Source organism: Hyperolius riggenbachi, chromosome 10, assembly GCF_040937935.1.
Source record: "Hyperolius riggenbachi isolate aHypRig1 chromosome 10, aHypRig1.pri, whole genome shotgun sequence".
Taxonomy (NCBI): domain Eukaryota; kingdom Metazoa; phylum Chordata; class Amphibia; order Anura; family Hyperoliidae; genus Hyperolius; species Hyperolius riggenbachi.
In genome coordinates, this window is record NC_090655.1 from 55,749,726 (window position 1) to 55,766,837 (window position 17,112).

Here is a 17,112-nt window from a genome sequence, read left to right on the forward strand (position 1 = left end):
TCATGAACGAATCGTTCATTTGATCCGGCTCTTTATTGTGAGTCGAATCATCCGGATCATCACAATGAAAGATTCGGTTCACAGAGTGGATGTCTGTCTGGAAGAAACAGGAACATACAGAATGTACAGTGCAGGGAAAGTCCTGTCCTGCTAGTCATTTCACCCAGTCTGCTTCCCTAGTAAAATGATTCAAATGATCCAATTCAAATGATCCGAATCCTTAAAAAGATCCGGACTTCCTATCACTAACCTAGAGCGGCTGCTTTGAGCGCTGCATAACGCAGCTCAATTTGACGTCCAACTTCAACACCCCCACGCGTTGCGTTAGGGGCACGTTATGCGACCATAACGTCCCCTAAAACGCATTGTCTTGGTGGGAAAGTAGCCTAAAATGAAAATAAATGTGATATTGTTAAAAGGAACCCAAGGCATCAAACTACTTACCTAAGGAGAAGTGATGATCATAATCTGCAAATTACAATTATGCAAAATGTTGCATCATTTTTTGCAATTATGGCTATTAGTGATGGGCGAACAGTGTTCGCCACTGTTCGGGTTCGCCCGGATTTTGGCCTGTTCGGGTTCGGTTCGGCACCCCCCCGAACACCTCATGGTGTTCGGGGTGGTGCTCGGCCACGCTGTCCGAACCCAAACAGGCCTTCTTTGTTCGGCCGAACACAGCCGTGTCCGGCCGAACATAGCCCCCTATAGGGTCCCAGCATAAAGGGAGAGCATGCCCAAAGCGCGGGGGGGGGGGGGGGTCGGAAATGCCCCCCACCCCTCCCCGCTAAGCTCTCCCTTCTGCTGGACCCTATAAAATTAAATCTAAGTCCCCCGAAGGTACCTTGCAGGCTGGCAGGAGGCGGGCAGGAAGCGGGCAGCCGGAGAGCATAGGCGCTAGTACCATCTGATACTTCCGCCCTCTCTCTGATGCACTTCCTGTTTACTTTTGTAAGTCGCGTCAAGAGACAGCAGGAGTACCGCGATGACGCATACGAGGGTACGTGTCATCATGTAGATGACGCGTACCCTTGTACGCGTCATCGCGGTACTTCTGCTCTCTCTGGACGTGACTTACAAATGTAAACAGGAAGTGCGTCAGAGAGAGGGCGGAAGTATCAGATGGTACTAGCGCCTATGCTCTCCGGCTGCCCGCTTCCTGCCCTCCTCCTGCCAGCCTGCAAGGTACCTTCGGGGGACTTAGATTTAATTTTATAGGGTCCAGCAGAAGGGAGAGCTTAGCGGGGAGGGGTGGGGGGCATTTCCGACCCCCCCCCCCCGCGCGCTCGGGGCATGTTCTCCCTTTATGCTGGGACCCTATAGGGGCCCCAAAGGGCCATGTTCGGGTTGGGCTCAGCCCGAACATGCCGAATATCGGGGGCATGTTCGGCCGAACCCGAACATCTGGATGTTCGCCCATCACTAATGGCTATGCGTAATTATGATTTGGAGATTCAATGGATTTGGGGTAATCCATTCGTAGTTTTGTGTAATTGTTTGAAATGTTGCATAATGTTGTGATTACTCTATCAGATAATAGCAAAGCTTTTAACCGCTAGAGTATGTTAAGGTGAATACTGGTAGCAATGACATTTTTTTTAAAAAAGACCCTGTAATTTTTAAGAAAATTAATTTTGAATAGGCAAAGTAAAAATGTTTTTAAATTGTCATTTTTCTGAGTTGAAATTATGTGAGAATTATGTAAAATTACATTTCCTGATTACATTTACAAACTAAATTAATTACAATTTTTCCCGATATTACAAAGTACGATTTCACATCAAGATTGCAAATTACAATGCAAGATTAGGATAATGAGAAATACATGCTCATCACTTATAAGGAGAGAGAAGCCTCTAGATCAGGCCTGGGCAAACTTGGCCCTCCAGCTGTTACGGAACTACAAGTCCCACAATGCATTTGCCTTTATGCGTCATGACTGTGGCTGTCAGACTCATGCAATGCATTGTGGGACTTGTAGTTCCTTAACAGCTGGAGTGCCGAGTTTGCCCATGCCTGCTCTAGATCCTCCAGAGGCTGTCCATGCTGTCCTCTGCCGCTGCCCGGCTAAGCTCCTCTTATGGCCGCAGCTTCCCAGTAGCACTAAGCCACTCATGCAAGGGATTCCGGCTTAACCTCCCTGGCGGTAAGCCCGAGCTGAGCTCGGGCTATGCCGCCGGGAGGCACCGCTCAGGCCCCGCTGGGCCGATTTGCATAATTTTTTTTTGTTACACGCAGCTAGCACTTTGCTAGCTGCGTGTAACCTCCGATCGCCGCCGCTGCCCGCCGATCCGCCGCTATACCCGTCGCTGCAGCCGCCCCCCCCCCCAGACCCCGTGCGCTGCCTGGCCAATCAGTGCCAGGCAGCGCCGTGGGGTGGATCGGATTCCCCTTTGACGTCACGACGTCGATGACATCGGTGACGTCATCCCGCCCCGCCGCCATGGCGACGGGGGAAGCCCTCCAAGAGATCCCGTTCTTTGAACGGGATCTCTTGATCTCCGTTCGCCGGCGGCGATCGGAGGGGCTGGGGGGATGCCGCTCAGCAGCGGCTATCATGTAGCGAGACATTGGCCTCGATTCACAAAGCGGTGATAACCCAGTTATCACGCCTAAAAGACTTTAGGCGTGATGACCTTTTCACCACTGAGTTATCACCGATTTTTCCTGCTCTTCGCGCGAAGTTACCGCGCGTAAGCGCGTTCGCGCGTACGCGCGTAAGAGCGCGCGCAAAGTCCCATAGGGCTTAATGGGAGCTTCGCGCGAAGCGTCGGGTGTTGCGCGCGCACTTACGCGCGTACGCGCGTACGCGCGGCAACTTCGCGCGAGTTTCTTCTTATCATGCCTAAAGTGACTTTAGGCGTGATAAGGGCCTTTTCACCATGGTGCTAACACTTTGCACCGCTTTGTGAATCGAGCCCATTGTCTCGCTACATGGAAAAAAAAAAAAAAAATGAAAAAAAAAGGTATTTGCTGCCCCCTGGCGGATTTTAACAAACCGCCAGGGAGGTTAATGCGCAGGCACGACCATATTGGTACAGGCACAGTCTGACCGTGCTCGTGCCTAAAGGGGAGCACAGCAGTGTTACTACCAACCAAGCCCTTGTCGGCAGGGGCGTTGCTAGGATCCTCAGAAATCAGGGGCACTTTTGGGCACTCCAGCTGGAAAATGAGTGTGGCCATGCACCAGAATGTGGGTGTGAGCATGGGTGGAGCCACATTTACTGAACTTAACAGCACTAGACAGTGTCATTTAAACATAACTAGGCAGAGTTAACTGGCTTCTGTGTTGGCTAGTCTGGCTTTCTGCTGGCCCTGGGCAGGCTGGCTTGCCACAACGTTATCCGAAAGTTCCCCCATAGCATACCCTAACCTTCTAGTGGACCCCCTTCCATGCCCCCACGGTCCTCAACTCCTAGCACAACTCCATTACAACTCCCAGCATTGCTCCATAGAAGAACCACAGCTCCCTGCATGTCCCCATAAAGGCATCACAGTGCCCAGCATGGCACCACAGCACCCAGTATGTCCAAATAGAAGCACCATAGCACACAGCATACCCCTGATGATGCATCACAGCTCTCAGCCTGCCCGCCATTGAGGCACCACAGCTGACTCTGCCCGGGGGACATCCCGGGCACCTCAGAATAGATCAGGGGCACGTGCCACTGATCTTTGGGGCTAACAACGCCCCTGCTTATCGGTAATCTTTTGGGAGTCTGCACTAGGACGTCGGGGAAAGCGTCCAGAGGATCCAGAGGTTTCCCTCTTCTTAGGTAAGTATTTATTTTTGTACCCGAGGTTCGTCTCAGGTATGGTTAAAGGACAACTGTAGTGAAAACAACATAATAGATAAAATTGCTAATTGTTTACTATATTCATTTAAAGATTATTTAGTCAGTGTTTGTGCATTGTAAAATCTTTTCTCTCCCTGAATTACATTGTGATATTTATCACAGGTGGTGACATATTTAGTTCTGTCGAGTGATCTGTACGGAATTGTAACGATCGGTGGGCGCAGAGAGTATCTGATTACCGGTGATCTGCAGCATCACCGGAAATACAGATATATACCAGATTATAAGTGATCTGCAGTCTCACCGATAATCCGATATACAAACTAACCTCTGTTCACCTGAGTAGAGTGTAGTGTTTGGTGTAACTGTAACACTTAGAGGACAAGGCCTCAATGCAGCAAGGAGTACTGCACAGATTCCTTCCGCAGACCTGAGCTCTCCAAGACGGGAGGAGTCAGACTGACAGTAGGAAGGTATATCTGAAAGTGACCCTCAGGAGGAAGGATCGCTAACAGAGCGAGGAACCGCCTCTAACGGTAAGGTCGGTTCTCGAGGTCGGACAAGCCAGGTCGTACACACACGGACAGATAAAGTACAGGATCAGGAGGCAAAGGCAGAGTCAAAGTACAGGCAGGGTTCAGCAACGGGGTATCAGAAATATCGGGGTACAAAATCAGGAGGCAGAAGCAGAGTCAAGGAACGAGCCGGGGTTCGGCAACAGAGTATCAGAAATATCGAGGTACAAGATCAGAGTTCAGGAGGATAGTCAAGGCAGGCAGGAAGTCATAACAGATAATCACAATCAAACTAGTACTTTAGCTATCAACAGAATCTATCTTAGTGTAGGATTACAGCTCCAGCTGGTCCCGGCACACTAACGGATCTGACTACGGATCTGGGTGCTCCCACATATGTGATCGCACGCCAGACAAGGAGCTAGTGAACAACCAGCAGTATATATACTCTAGGACCTTTCCAGGACCTCCCTAATTGCTGGTCCAATGAGAGCAGTGGAATTTGTCAGCTGACCCAGCTGGTCAGCCGACACCCTTCTAACTGCTATTTAAACTCTGCCTCTGTGCTCGCGCGCGTGTAAGTCTGAATTTTGGTGGACTATCAGTCCCAGCCACACCAGTACTGTCTTGCAATGTATCCAGTGAACTGAGTGCGGGAGCCGCCTCCAATGCGGATTCCGCCGCTCTGCCTAAGCGGCATGCGGCGTTTTTTCCGCGTTGTGACGCAATGCTGGACGCGGAAACAGCCGCCTCGCCTTGAGAGACAGCGGCTTTTCCGCGTTTCATCACAGTACCCCCCCCCCCCCCGAGGAGTGGACTCCGGACAACTCCTACCAGGCTTCTCGGGGTGTAAGGCATGAAACTCTTTCCTCAACTCATCCGCATGCATGCGAGTCCCCGGTACCCACTGTCTCTCCTCAATGCCATATCCCTTCCAGTGTACCAGATACTGTACCGAGTTCTGGACAATGCGAGAGTCCAAAATTTTCTCTACTTCGAACTCAGGATGACTATCCACCAGGACAGGAGGAGGAGGAGTAGGGCCCACATGGACTGCTGGTTTGAGCAGGGATACGTGAAATGATCTCACCCCACGCATGCTGGCGGGGAGATCAACGGTATAAGTGACGTTGTTGATCTTTTTGGTCACAGAAAACGGACCCACAAACCTGGGGCCTAGTTTGGCAGAAGGCTGCTTCAGGGTCAAGTGACGTGTGGACACCCAGACTAAATCCCCTGGCTGAAACTTCCATTCCATGGAACGTCTCTTGTCCGCTTGACCCTTTTGACTTTGGAACGCTTTCTGCAAATTATCTCTAACAATTCCCCAATTGTCCCTGAGTGACCTCTGCCAATCCTCCAGCGCTGGGAATGGAGAAGAGGCAACTGGCAAAGGGGAGAACTTGGGCGACCTCCCTGTCACAATTAGTGTTGGGCGAACAGTGTTCGCCACTGTTCGGGTTCTGCAGAACATCACCCTGTTCGGGTGATGTTCGAGTTCGGCCGAACACCTGACGGTGCTCGGCCAAACCGTTCGGCCACATGGCCGAACTAAGAGCGCATGACCGAACGTTCCCCGAACGTTCGGCTAGCGCTGTGATTGGCCGAACGGGTCACGTGGTTCGGACCCGAACGCGCTCTGATTGGCCGAACGGTCACGTGGTTCGGGTAAATAAATACCCGAACCACGTCATATCTCCGCCATTTGTCTGTGGGTTTAGCTTTGGGTAGGCAGGCAGGGTAGTTCGCGCTCCAGCCACGCTAGCCAGGGTCCCCCCTGTCATTGTGTCACTGCTGGGAACAGTAGTACACCGCTTGCTCAGCCACACTATATAGCATTCTGTTTACTGCCACTCTGTGTACCTCGCTCAGCCACACTATATAGCATTCTGTTTACTGCCACTCTGTGTCTGCTGGGAATAGTAGTACACCGCTTGCTCAGCCACACTATATAGCATTCTGTTTACTGCCACTCTGTGTACCTCGCTCAGCCACACTATATAGCATTCTGTTTACTGCCACTCTGTGTCTGCTGGGAATAGTGGTACACCGCTCGCTCAGCCACACTATATAGCATTCTGTTCACTGTTCTGTGTCTGTTTGGAATAGTGGTACACCGCTCGCTCAGCCACACTATATAGCATTCTGTTTACTGTTCTGTGTCTGCTGGGAATAGTGGTACACCGCTCGCTCAGCCACACTATATAGCATTCTGTTTACTGTTCTGTGTCTGCTGGGAATAGTGGTACACCGCTCGCTCAGCCACACTATATAGCATTCTGTTTACTGTTCTGTGTCTGCTGGGAACAGTAGTACACCGCTCGCTCAGCCAGAGTATATAGCATTGTGTTTACTGCCACTCTGTGTACACCGCTCAGCCAGACTATATACCATTGTTTACTGACACTCTGTGTACACCGCTCAGCCAGACTATATACCATTGTTTACTGACACTCTGTGTACACCGCTCAGCCAGACTATATACCATTGTTTACTGCCACTCTGATTCTGCTGGGAACAGTAGTACACCGCTCGCTCAGCCAGACTATATAGCATTGTGTTTACTGCCACTCTGTGTACACCGCTCAGCCAGACTATATACCATTGTTTACTGACACTCTGTGTACACCGCTCAGCCAGACTATATACCATTGTTTACTGAAACTCTGTGTACACCGCTCAGCCAGACTATATACCATTGTTTACTGCCACTCTGATTCTGCTGGGAACAGTAGTACACCGCTCGCTCAGCCAGACTATATACCATTGTTTACTGACACTATATAGCAGACTATATAGCATTGTGTGTACACCGCTCAGCCAGACTATATACCATTGTTTACTGACACTCTGTGTACACCGCTCAGCCAGACTATATACCATTGTTTACTGCCACTCTGATTCTGCTGGGAACAGTAGTACACCGCTCGCTCAGCCAGACTATATACCATTGTTTACTGACACTCTGTGTACACCGCTCAGCCAGACTATATACCATTGTTTACTGCCACTCTGATTCTGCTGGGAACAGTAGTACACCGCTCGCTCAGCCAGACTATATACCATTGTTTACTGCCACTCTGATTCTGCTGGGAACAGTAGTACACCGCTCGCTCAGCCAGACTATATACCATTGTTTACTGACACTCTGTGTACACCGCTCAGCCAGACTATATACCATTGTTTACTGCCACTCTGATTCTGCTGGGAACAGTAGTACACCGCTCGCTCAGCCAGACTATATAGCATTGTGTTTACTGCCACTCTGTGTACACCGCTCAGCCACACTATATAGCATTGCGTACTCTGCCAGTCAGTGTGTATATTGCTGGGATCAGTAATACTCCACTCACCGTCAACCACTATATGAGCTCAACATGAGTTCCCCAGAGACCTCCGCTGTGAGCAGCACTCCCAACAACAGCAACAGCCAACGCCCCACGCAAGCTATAACATCCACCCCAGCAGCCAGTGGTCAGCAGCAGCCCTCCCCGGAGGAGAACGTTGTGTCCATCAGTCCGTCGCCAGAGCGATTAATGAGGGCTGCCATTGAGGAGATGATGGGGCCTGATGTGGAGGAGGAGGTCTGGCTCAGGCCAGCATCCCAAGTTAATGTTGAGGACGATGAGGGGTCTGTGTCTGGGGATGTTGGGGTGGCAGAGGTGGTGGGTGGGTCAGACTCAGGAGAAGAGTTGTATGATGAGGATGATGATCGGGACCATCTGTATGTGCCTCAGAGTCCGACCCCGGAAAACATGTTGTATCGTGTGTTTAGGTACTAAAATCTGCGTTCCCTCCCAGTAGTGTTGGGCGAACAGTGTTTGCCACTGTTTGGGTTCTGCAGAACATCACCCTGTTCGGGGTGACTATATAGCAGACTATATAGCATTGTGTTTAATGCCACTCTGTGTACACGGCTCAGCCACACTATATAGCATTGTGTTTACTTCCACTCTGTGTCTGCTGGGAACAGTAGTACACCGCTCACCCGCCACTGTATAGCATTGTGCTCTGTGTCACTGCTGACAATAGTGGTACACCGCTCACCCACCACTGTATAGCATTTCTGTACTGCCACTGTACTGCTGCCAGTCAGCGTGTACTTTAAGGATAAGTGAAATGAGGAAGAAATCCGGTGAAAGAGGGAGGGGCAAGGGAAGAGGTGTTTCCCCTGACGGTTCACGTACAGGCCACAGGGGAGCACCCAAGAAAACTCAATACTGCCCATGTTGTCCAGGACAACAACCCTCACAGATCCAAAAGAACAGGACCAGATAATTACTTGGATGACCTCTCAAGCGTCCAGCAGTGGGTTAAGCAGCACCAGCACATCACGCACGAGGTCCGAGTCCTCAGCCAGTTAAAGTCTGGGCTTTCTTTGAAGACTGCACTGAGGATGTTACCATGGCGATTTGCAAGGTGTGCAAGACCCGCCTGAGCAGGGGGAAAAGTATTAACAACCTCTCCACCACCAGCATGAGCCGCCACATTCTATCCAAACATCCCACTCTGTGGGCAAACGCGGCAGGACAGGGTACCACCAGCAACACTGCCTCCCTTGGGTTCACCAGACTCACCACCAGACCCGCCTCAGCAGCAGCAGTAGCCCAGCCATTGCGTGGTTCACAACATTCACAAACATCAGACGATGCTGACACTGTCACTTTCCGGACTAGTGCTCTTGAGGTCTCCCAGTGTTCATCAAACACAACAACCAACAGCCCTTCGGTGTGCAGCGCTACGGTTGAGTTGTCTGTCTCTGAGATGTTTGAGCACAAGAGGAAATTGCCAGCAAATGACCCCCGGGCCGTGGCAGTAACAGCCAGCCAGCATAGCCAAGCTTCTGGCCTGCGAAATGCTGCCATATCGAGTGGTGGAGACAAACAGCTTCAAGGGCATGATGTCAGTGGCCATCCCACGTTACGTGGTTCCCAGCCGCTACCACTTTGCGCGCTCTGCAGTGCCTGAGTTGCATGAGCACGTGGTCAGCTAAATAACCCGAAGCTTGAAGAATGCCGTTGCCTGCAAGGTTCACCTCACCACTGACACCTGGACGAGTGCGTTCGGCCAGGGTCGATACATCTCCCTTACCGCGCACTGGGTGAACCTTGTGGAGCCTGGCAGCGATTCCTCACCTGCTACGGCGCGGGTGTTGCCCACGCCGCAAACAGCTGGATAACAACAGCAGCACCTACCTCTCTGACTCCTTCTCCTCCAACGCATCTCAAAGCTGTACCTCATCCGGAAATGCTAACCCAGCACCAGCAGCAGTAGGATCGTGGAAGCAGTGCAGCACAGCTGTTGGCATGCGTCAGCAAGCGTTGCTGAAGCTGATCTGCCTTGGGGATAAGCAGCACACAGGGGAGGAAATTTGGAGGGGAATAAAGGAACAGACGGATTTGTGGCTGGCACCGCTGGACCTGAAACCGGGCATGAAGCTAGACACCTGGCACGAACTGGCAATGTACGCAATAGAGGTGCTGGCTTGCCCGGCAGCCAGCGTTATGTCGGAACGCTGTTTCAGTGCTGCCGGAGGCATCATCACAGATCGGCGTATCCGCCTCTCCACAGAAAATGCAGACCGTCTGACTCAAATTAAAATGAATCAATCCTGGATTGGAAACGACTACGCAACACTCCTGGACCCCAACCAAGTAACATGACCGATGAACATCTGGGATGGTTTAGCGTTTCCGGTCCCTGTTTATTGAACCTCTCATCTGTATTACATTTATGACTGCATGGCGGCAAAAAGCATTGCTGCTATATCCGCACGCTTTTTGTCCTCATGCAAGGCCTGGGTTGTTGTGTCTCACAAAGCGTGGCCTTCTCCTCCTGCGCCTCCTCCTGTTCCATCACGTGTGCTGCTGCTGCTGCTGCTGCTGGGTTACCGTTGCCGGTCCCTGTTTATGGAACCTCTTATCTTTATTACATTTATGACTACATGGCGGTACAAAGCATGCTATCCGCACGCTTTTTGTCCTCATGCAAGGCCTGGGTTGTTGTGTCTCACAAAGCGTGGCCTTCTCCTCCTGCGCCTCCTCCTGTTCCATCACGTGTGCTGCTGCTGCTGCTGCTGCTGCTGCTGCTGGGTTACCGTTGCCGGTCCCTGTTTATGGAACCTCTTATCTTTATTACATTTATGACTACATGGCGGTACAAAGCATGCTATCCGCACGCTTTTTGTCCTCATGCAAGGCCTGGGTTGTTGTGTCTCACAAAGCGTGGCCTTCTCCTCCTGCGCCACCCTCCTCCTGTTCCATCACGTGTGCTGCTGCTGGGTTAGCATTACCGGTCCCTTTTCCTGGAACCTCTTATATGTATTACATTTATGACTGCATGCCGACAAAAAGCATGTTACCTGTGCAAAGAAAACAGACATTTCCCGCATTTAAAAGACAGTTTTCCCTTTGAAACTTTAAAATCGATTTTCTCAAAAACTATAAGCTCTTTTTGCTAAATTTTTTTTCCTCTTGTACCCACTCCCAAGGTGCACATACCCTGTAAATTTGGGGTATGTAGCATGTAAGGAGGCTTTACAAACCACAAAAGTTCGGGTCCCCATTGACTTCCATTATGTTCGGAGTTCGGGTCGAACACCCGAACATCGCGGCCATGTTCGGCCTGTTCGGCCCGAACCCGAACATCTAGATGTTCGCCCAACACTAGTCACAATCTGGAACGGGGAAAAACCAGAAGAAGAACTCTTTAAATTATTCTGCGCAAATTCTGCAAAAGCCAGAAACTTCACCCAGTCATTCTGTGCCTCCGCAACGTAACATCTTAAAAACTGTTCTAAAGACTGATTAATTCGTTCAGTCTGCCCATTCGTCTGTGGGTGGTAGCCTGACGAGAAAGACAGCTTCATGCCCATTTGGTGTCAGAATGCCCTCCAGAATTTAGAGATAAATTGGACTCCCCGATCGGACACAATGTTCTCCGGAATGCCGTGCAGCCGGAAAATGTGGACGATGAATAGGTCAGCCAATTCTTGGGCCGAGGGGAGTCCTTTCAAAGGCACGAAATGGGCCATTTTGCTGAAGCGGTCGACTACCACCCAAATGACCGACATGCCTTCAGACCTGGGGAGCTCACCCACAAAATCCATGGACAAGTGGGTCCATGGTTCACTCGGGGCGGGCAAAGGCTGTAAGGTACCGACAGGTGCCTGCCGGGAGGGTTTACTTTTGGCACATACCGCACATTCCCTGACATATTCCTTGCAGTCTGTTGCCATAGAAGGCCACCAAGCACACCTGGCAATCAGATCCTGCGTTCTGGCAGCACCAGGGTGACCAGCACTCTTATGGGCGTGAAACATTTGTAAGACCTGTAGACGAAAAAACAGTGGGATAAACAAGACCCCCTCCGGTTTCCCCTCAGGGACATCCTGCTGAAAGGGACCCAAAACCTTTGTCCAATCCTCCCAGGTCTCTGTGGCTGCTAACACCAGCCTCTGCGGGATGATGGACTCAGGAGCGGGGGGCTGTGCTGTCTCTAATTCGAAACATCTGGACAGGGCATCTGCCTTGATGTTTTTGCTGCCTGGAGTGTATGTGATAATAAATCTGAACCTCGTAAAAAATAACGACCAACGGGCCTGTTGGGGACTTAGTCTCTTAGCCCCCTCGATGTACTCCAGATTCTTGTGATCAGTATACACCGTGATCGTGTGTTCTGCCCCTTCTAACCAGTGGCGCCATTCTTCAAATGCCAATTTAATGGCCAGAAGTTCCCGGTTGCCTATGTCGTAGTTTTTCTCTGCCGGTGAAAACCTCCAAGAGAAATAGGCACACGGGTGCAACCTCCCCTGCAGCCCAGAGCGTTGAGACAGCACAGCCCCTACTCCAACTTCTGAGGCATCAACCTCCACAATGAATGGGTAAGAGGTGTCTACGTGTCTCAATATGGGTGCAGAGCAAAACAATTTTTTCAAGTGAGAAAAAGCTGCCACAGCCTCAGGAGACCAGTGGTTGGTATCTGCCCCCTTTTTTGTGAGACTGGTAAGAGGGGCAATTATCGTGGAGTATCCCTTTATGAACCTCCTATAGTAATTCGCAAAACCTAAAAATCTTTGCAGGGGCTTCAACCCCACTGGCTGTGGCCATTCCAGGACAGCTGTGACCTTGGCAGGATCCATTGACAGGCCTGAGGTGGAGATCACATACCCTAAAAATGTGACAGTGGTCACCTCGAAAATACATTTCTCCACCTTGGCATACAGCATATTTTGCCTCAATTTGTCCAACACAAATTTAACGTGGACCCTGTGCTCGGGGAGGTTGTTGGAATAGATTAGTATATCGTCAAGGTATACTAGTACAAATCTACCCAACACCTCCCTGAATACCTCGTTGATTAATTCTTGAAAAACGGCTGGCGCATTGCACAACCCGAAGGGCATCACTAAGTACTCGTAATGCCCGTCGGGAGTGTTGAAGGCCGTCTTCCATTCATCACCCTTTCTAATGCGGACCAGGTTGTATGCACCCCTCAGATCTAATTTTGAAAAGATCTTAGCGTTCGTGACTTGCGTAAATAAATCGTCTATCAATGGTAACGGATAACGATTCTTCACCGTGATTTTATTCAGGCCACGGTAGTCGATGCATGGTCGCAGCCCTCCGTCTTTTTTCTTAACAAAAAAGAAACCGGCCCCTGCAGGCGACCGGGAGGGGCGAATGAACCCTTTGGCTAAATTGTCACGAATGTACTCCTGCATCGCTATTTTCTCTGGTCCAGACAAATTATACAAGTGACCCCTAGGGGGCATACAACCGACACGGAGATCGATGGGGCAATCGAAAGGGCGATGAGGAGGTAACTTGTCAGCAGCTTTGGGACAGAATACATCCGATAACTCGGAGTATTGCTCGGGAACCCCCTCCACATGCAACTTGGTCTGACCTAAAGTCACCTTCCCTAGACACTGTTGGGAACAGAAGTCTGACCAACTAGTTAATTGTCCTGTAGCCCAATTAATCTGTGGCGAATGGAGTTGCAGCCAGGGCATTCCTAAAACAATTGTGGAGGTGGTCATGTGTAATACAAAGAAACTTAGACTTTCATTATGCAGAACCCCAATAGTGACTTCCACCTCTGGTGTCTGAGACAGCGGACGGTCCCTTTGCAGCGGGGAGTCGTCCACAGCAGTAACCTGGATAGGTGGTTTTACTGAGGTGAGCGGAATGCCCAACTTTTCTGCAAACTCTGAACTCATAAAGTTAGCCGCGGAGCCTGAATCAACAAAGGCTTCTGTGGCTTCAGATTTGTCCCCCCATGTAATCATACAGGGAAGGAGCAAACGTTTTTCGTTTAAGGGTATGAGCCGGGCACCTAGGGTGCTACCCCCTACCACTCCTAAACGGTAGCATCTTCCCGGCTTGTTAGGGCAGTTTTGTACCATATGCCCCCCTTCAGCACAGTACAGACACAGCTGTTCGGTCATTCTCCGTCTTCGCTCTACCTGGGTCAATTTTGACCGAGCAATCTGTATTGGCTCGGATGGAGGCAAGACGGGAGAAGGTGCAATAGTAGGAGGTGGAGTCACTGGGACCGTAGTGTAAGATACCCCTCTGACACGGGAACTACCCCTGGTCTGTTTTTGGTAGCGCAGCCTGCGGTCGATTCGGATGGCCGCTGAGATGGCCTCATCGACTGTTCTAGGCTCGGGCTGGCTTAACATCAAATCAGAGACCTCATCGGACAGCCCTGACAAGAAACGATCTAATAGGGCATAAGTGTCCCACCTGGCCGTAACTGACCACCTCCTAAACTCGGCCGCGTAATCTTCGACCGGACCTTCGCCTTGACGCAAAAGCTTGAGCTTCCGCTCAGAAGTCGAAGCAAGGTCCGAATCGTCGTAAATTACTGCCATAGCGTTAAAGAATTCCTCTACAGAGGTAAGAGCTTTGTCTCCGGCGGGCAGGCTATATGCCCAAGACTGGGAGTCGCCGGACAACAAAGTCTTTATAAACGTGACCCTCTGGGTCTCAGTACCCGAAGATTGGGGTCTCAACTCAAAATAGGACAACACCCTACTCCTAAAATTCCGGAAGTCAGATCTGTGGCCGGAAAAGCTTTCAGGTACAGGCATACGTATGTCAGAGCTAGGAGAGGATCGCACATGATCCACTGATGTCTGGAGGATTTGTACAGACCCTGATAGGGCATCAATAAGAGTCATGTGGGTGCCCAGTACTTGATTGATGTTGTCCACCGAAGTGGCAAGTACACCCAGACAATCAGTGTTTGCGTCCATTTTGTATTTGGTCTGGCGTTCTGTAACGATCGGTGGGCGCAGAGAGTATCTGATTACCGGTGATCTGCAGTATCACCGGAAATAGATATATACCAGATTATAAATGATCTGCAGTCTCACCGATAATCCGATATACAAACTAACCTCTGTTCACCTGAGTAGAGTGTAGTGTTTGGTGTAACTGTAACACTTAGAGGACAAGGCCTCAATGCAGCAAGGAGTACTGCACAGATTCCTTCCGCAGACCTGAGCTCTCCAAGACGGGAGGAGTCAGACTGACAGTAGGAAGGTATATCTGAAAGTGACCCTCAGGAGGAAGGATCGCTAACAGAGCGAGGAACCGCCTCTAACGGTAAGGTCGGTTCTCGAGGTCGGACAAGCCAGGTCGTACACACACGGACAGATAAAGTACAGGATCAGGAGGCAAAGGCAGAGTCAAAGTACAGGCAGGGTTCAGCAACGGGGTATCAGAAATATCGGGGTACAAAATCAGGAGGCAGAAGCAGAGTCAAGGAACGAGCCGGGGTTCGGCAACAGAGTATCAGAAATATCGAGGTACAAGATCAGAGTTCAGGAGGATAGTCAAGGCAGGCAGGAAGTCATAACAGATAATCACAATCAAACTAGTACTTTAGCTATCAACAGAATCTATCTTAGTGTAGGATTACAGCTCCAGCTGGTCCCGGCACACTAACGGATCTGACTACAGATCTGGGTGCTCCCACATATGTGATCGCACGCCAGACAAGGAGCTAGTGAACAACCAGCAGTATATATACTCTAGGACCTTTCCAGGACCTCCCTAATTGCTGGTCCAATGAGAGCAGTGGAATTTGTCAGCTGACCCAGCTGGTCAGCCGACACCCTTCTAACTGCTATTTAAACTCTGCCTCTGTGCTCGCGCGCGTGTAAGTCTGAATCTTGGTGGACTATCAGTCCCAGCCACACCAGTACTGTCTTGCAATGTATCCAGTGAACTGAGTGCGGGAGCCGCCTCCAATGCGGATTCCGCCGCTCTGCCTAAGCGGCATGCGGCGTTTTTTCCGCGTTGTGACGCAATGCTGGACGCGGAAACAGCCGCCTCGCCTTGAGAGACAGCGGCTTTTCCGCGTTTCATCACAGGAATGTTCAGTTCTGAGAGTTCTATGCACATAGGGAGATACTGCTTGCTTGGCACTGGCAGTTGGAAAAAGCTGTTATTTCCCACAATGCAGAGGTTCACTGACAGCAAACTGTAGGGCCATGGCCATGACATCACATTGTGGGATGGGTTTCACCAGTGGCATAAAAATAGGGGCTGCAGCCCCTACACGCTCGGGGGGCCTGGGGCCCCTCTGGGGCCCGCCCAGGTCTATTTTGGGGGGCAGGAGGGGTCGCAGCATGAGGGGGGAGCATGGCCACCTACATCGGCGGGGAGGGGGGACACTTCCTCCCTCACCTCAGGCTCTCCCCTCAGCGCATGAATCCTCCAGCATGAATCATTGGTAGCAGCAGTGGGCAGGAACACATACCTCCATGCGTTCCACATGCTGGAGGTTACGCTCTCTAAGTGTCTGATGCTACATCCTGTTTATCAGGAAGTAGCGTGAGGCACTTAGAAATTGGACCTCCGCAGTGGGATACATGGAGGTATGTCTGTGTTCCTGTCCGCCGCTGCTGCTACCTATTAATGCTGGAGGAGGAGAGCCCGAGGTGAGTGGGGCCCCTGTGATTTCTAGTTACGCCTCTGGGTTTCACCACAATATCAGCCATACAGAATTGGATTTAAGTTAAATCTTTGGTTAAAGTTCTTCCTTAACGAAATATGGATATAACTTAAGATTGGCATCTATGTAGCAACAGGCGGGGGTGTCAAATTAAAGAACATTGTTGACAGCACTTCACAGCGTAGGATGGAATTTAATTTAATTACAATACTTTTTTTTTATTAATTGGTGGTAATTAAATGTCTTAGAGCTAAATTTGTCCTTTTCCTATATTATATTTACCTTTTACCTAATTAAAAAAAGACAAAGATGTTACCAAGTGAAAATAACATGCGAGTCAAGCAGGAGTCACTCATGATGTATTATTTTAATTTTAGCATTTTAATTAAGTTCAGCAAATTAAATACCTCCTCTATTTAGGAAAGAAAAAATGGGTTCATGATTATTAAATCAGCCCTCTGACTTCCAGGAGTCTGCAGCGGGTTCCAGTTCCAGATGATTAGAGCGCCGATGGAAGAGAACTAAACTGACCTGCGTTTTATGTTAATTAAAAAAAAAATTCCTCCACTCTTGTTGACTGTTTGCTATCCCTTAATGATCCGCGATGGCTCACTCCATAATGAGATTGGGCATTTAAGGAAAATTAATATTTATTGAAAAATGATGAATCTGGGGGAGAGGATTAGAAGCGGAAGCATAATTAATGGAATTAAGAGCAGAGGATTCGGTGGGAAGGCGAACGGAGCGAGATGGTGGTGGTGAAATCAGAGGTGTTAAATGATTAAACAGCTCACAGATAAAGATAAATATGTGTTATCTAATTATCGTAAAAT

At 50.0% G+C, this 17,112-nt stretch overlaps 1 long non-coding RNA gene across 1 annotated transcript in view; it reads left to right on the forward strand.

The window, feature by feature from the left end:
- Positions 1 to 16,846, forward strand: part of LOC137535705 (uncharacterized) — a 37,389-nt gene extending 20,543 nt beyond the window's left edge. The window contains exon 2 of the long non-coding RNA XR_011024456.1: positions 16,700 to 16,846. This is a non-coding gene — a long non-coding RNA (uncharacterized lncRNA). The remainder of the gene's footprint in view (positions 1 to 16,699) is intronic.
- Positions 16,847 to 17,112: the final 266 nt, after the last annotated feature.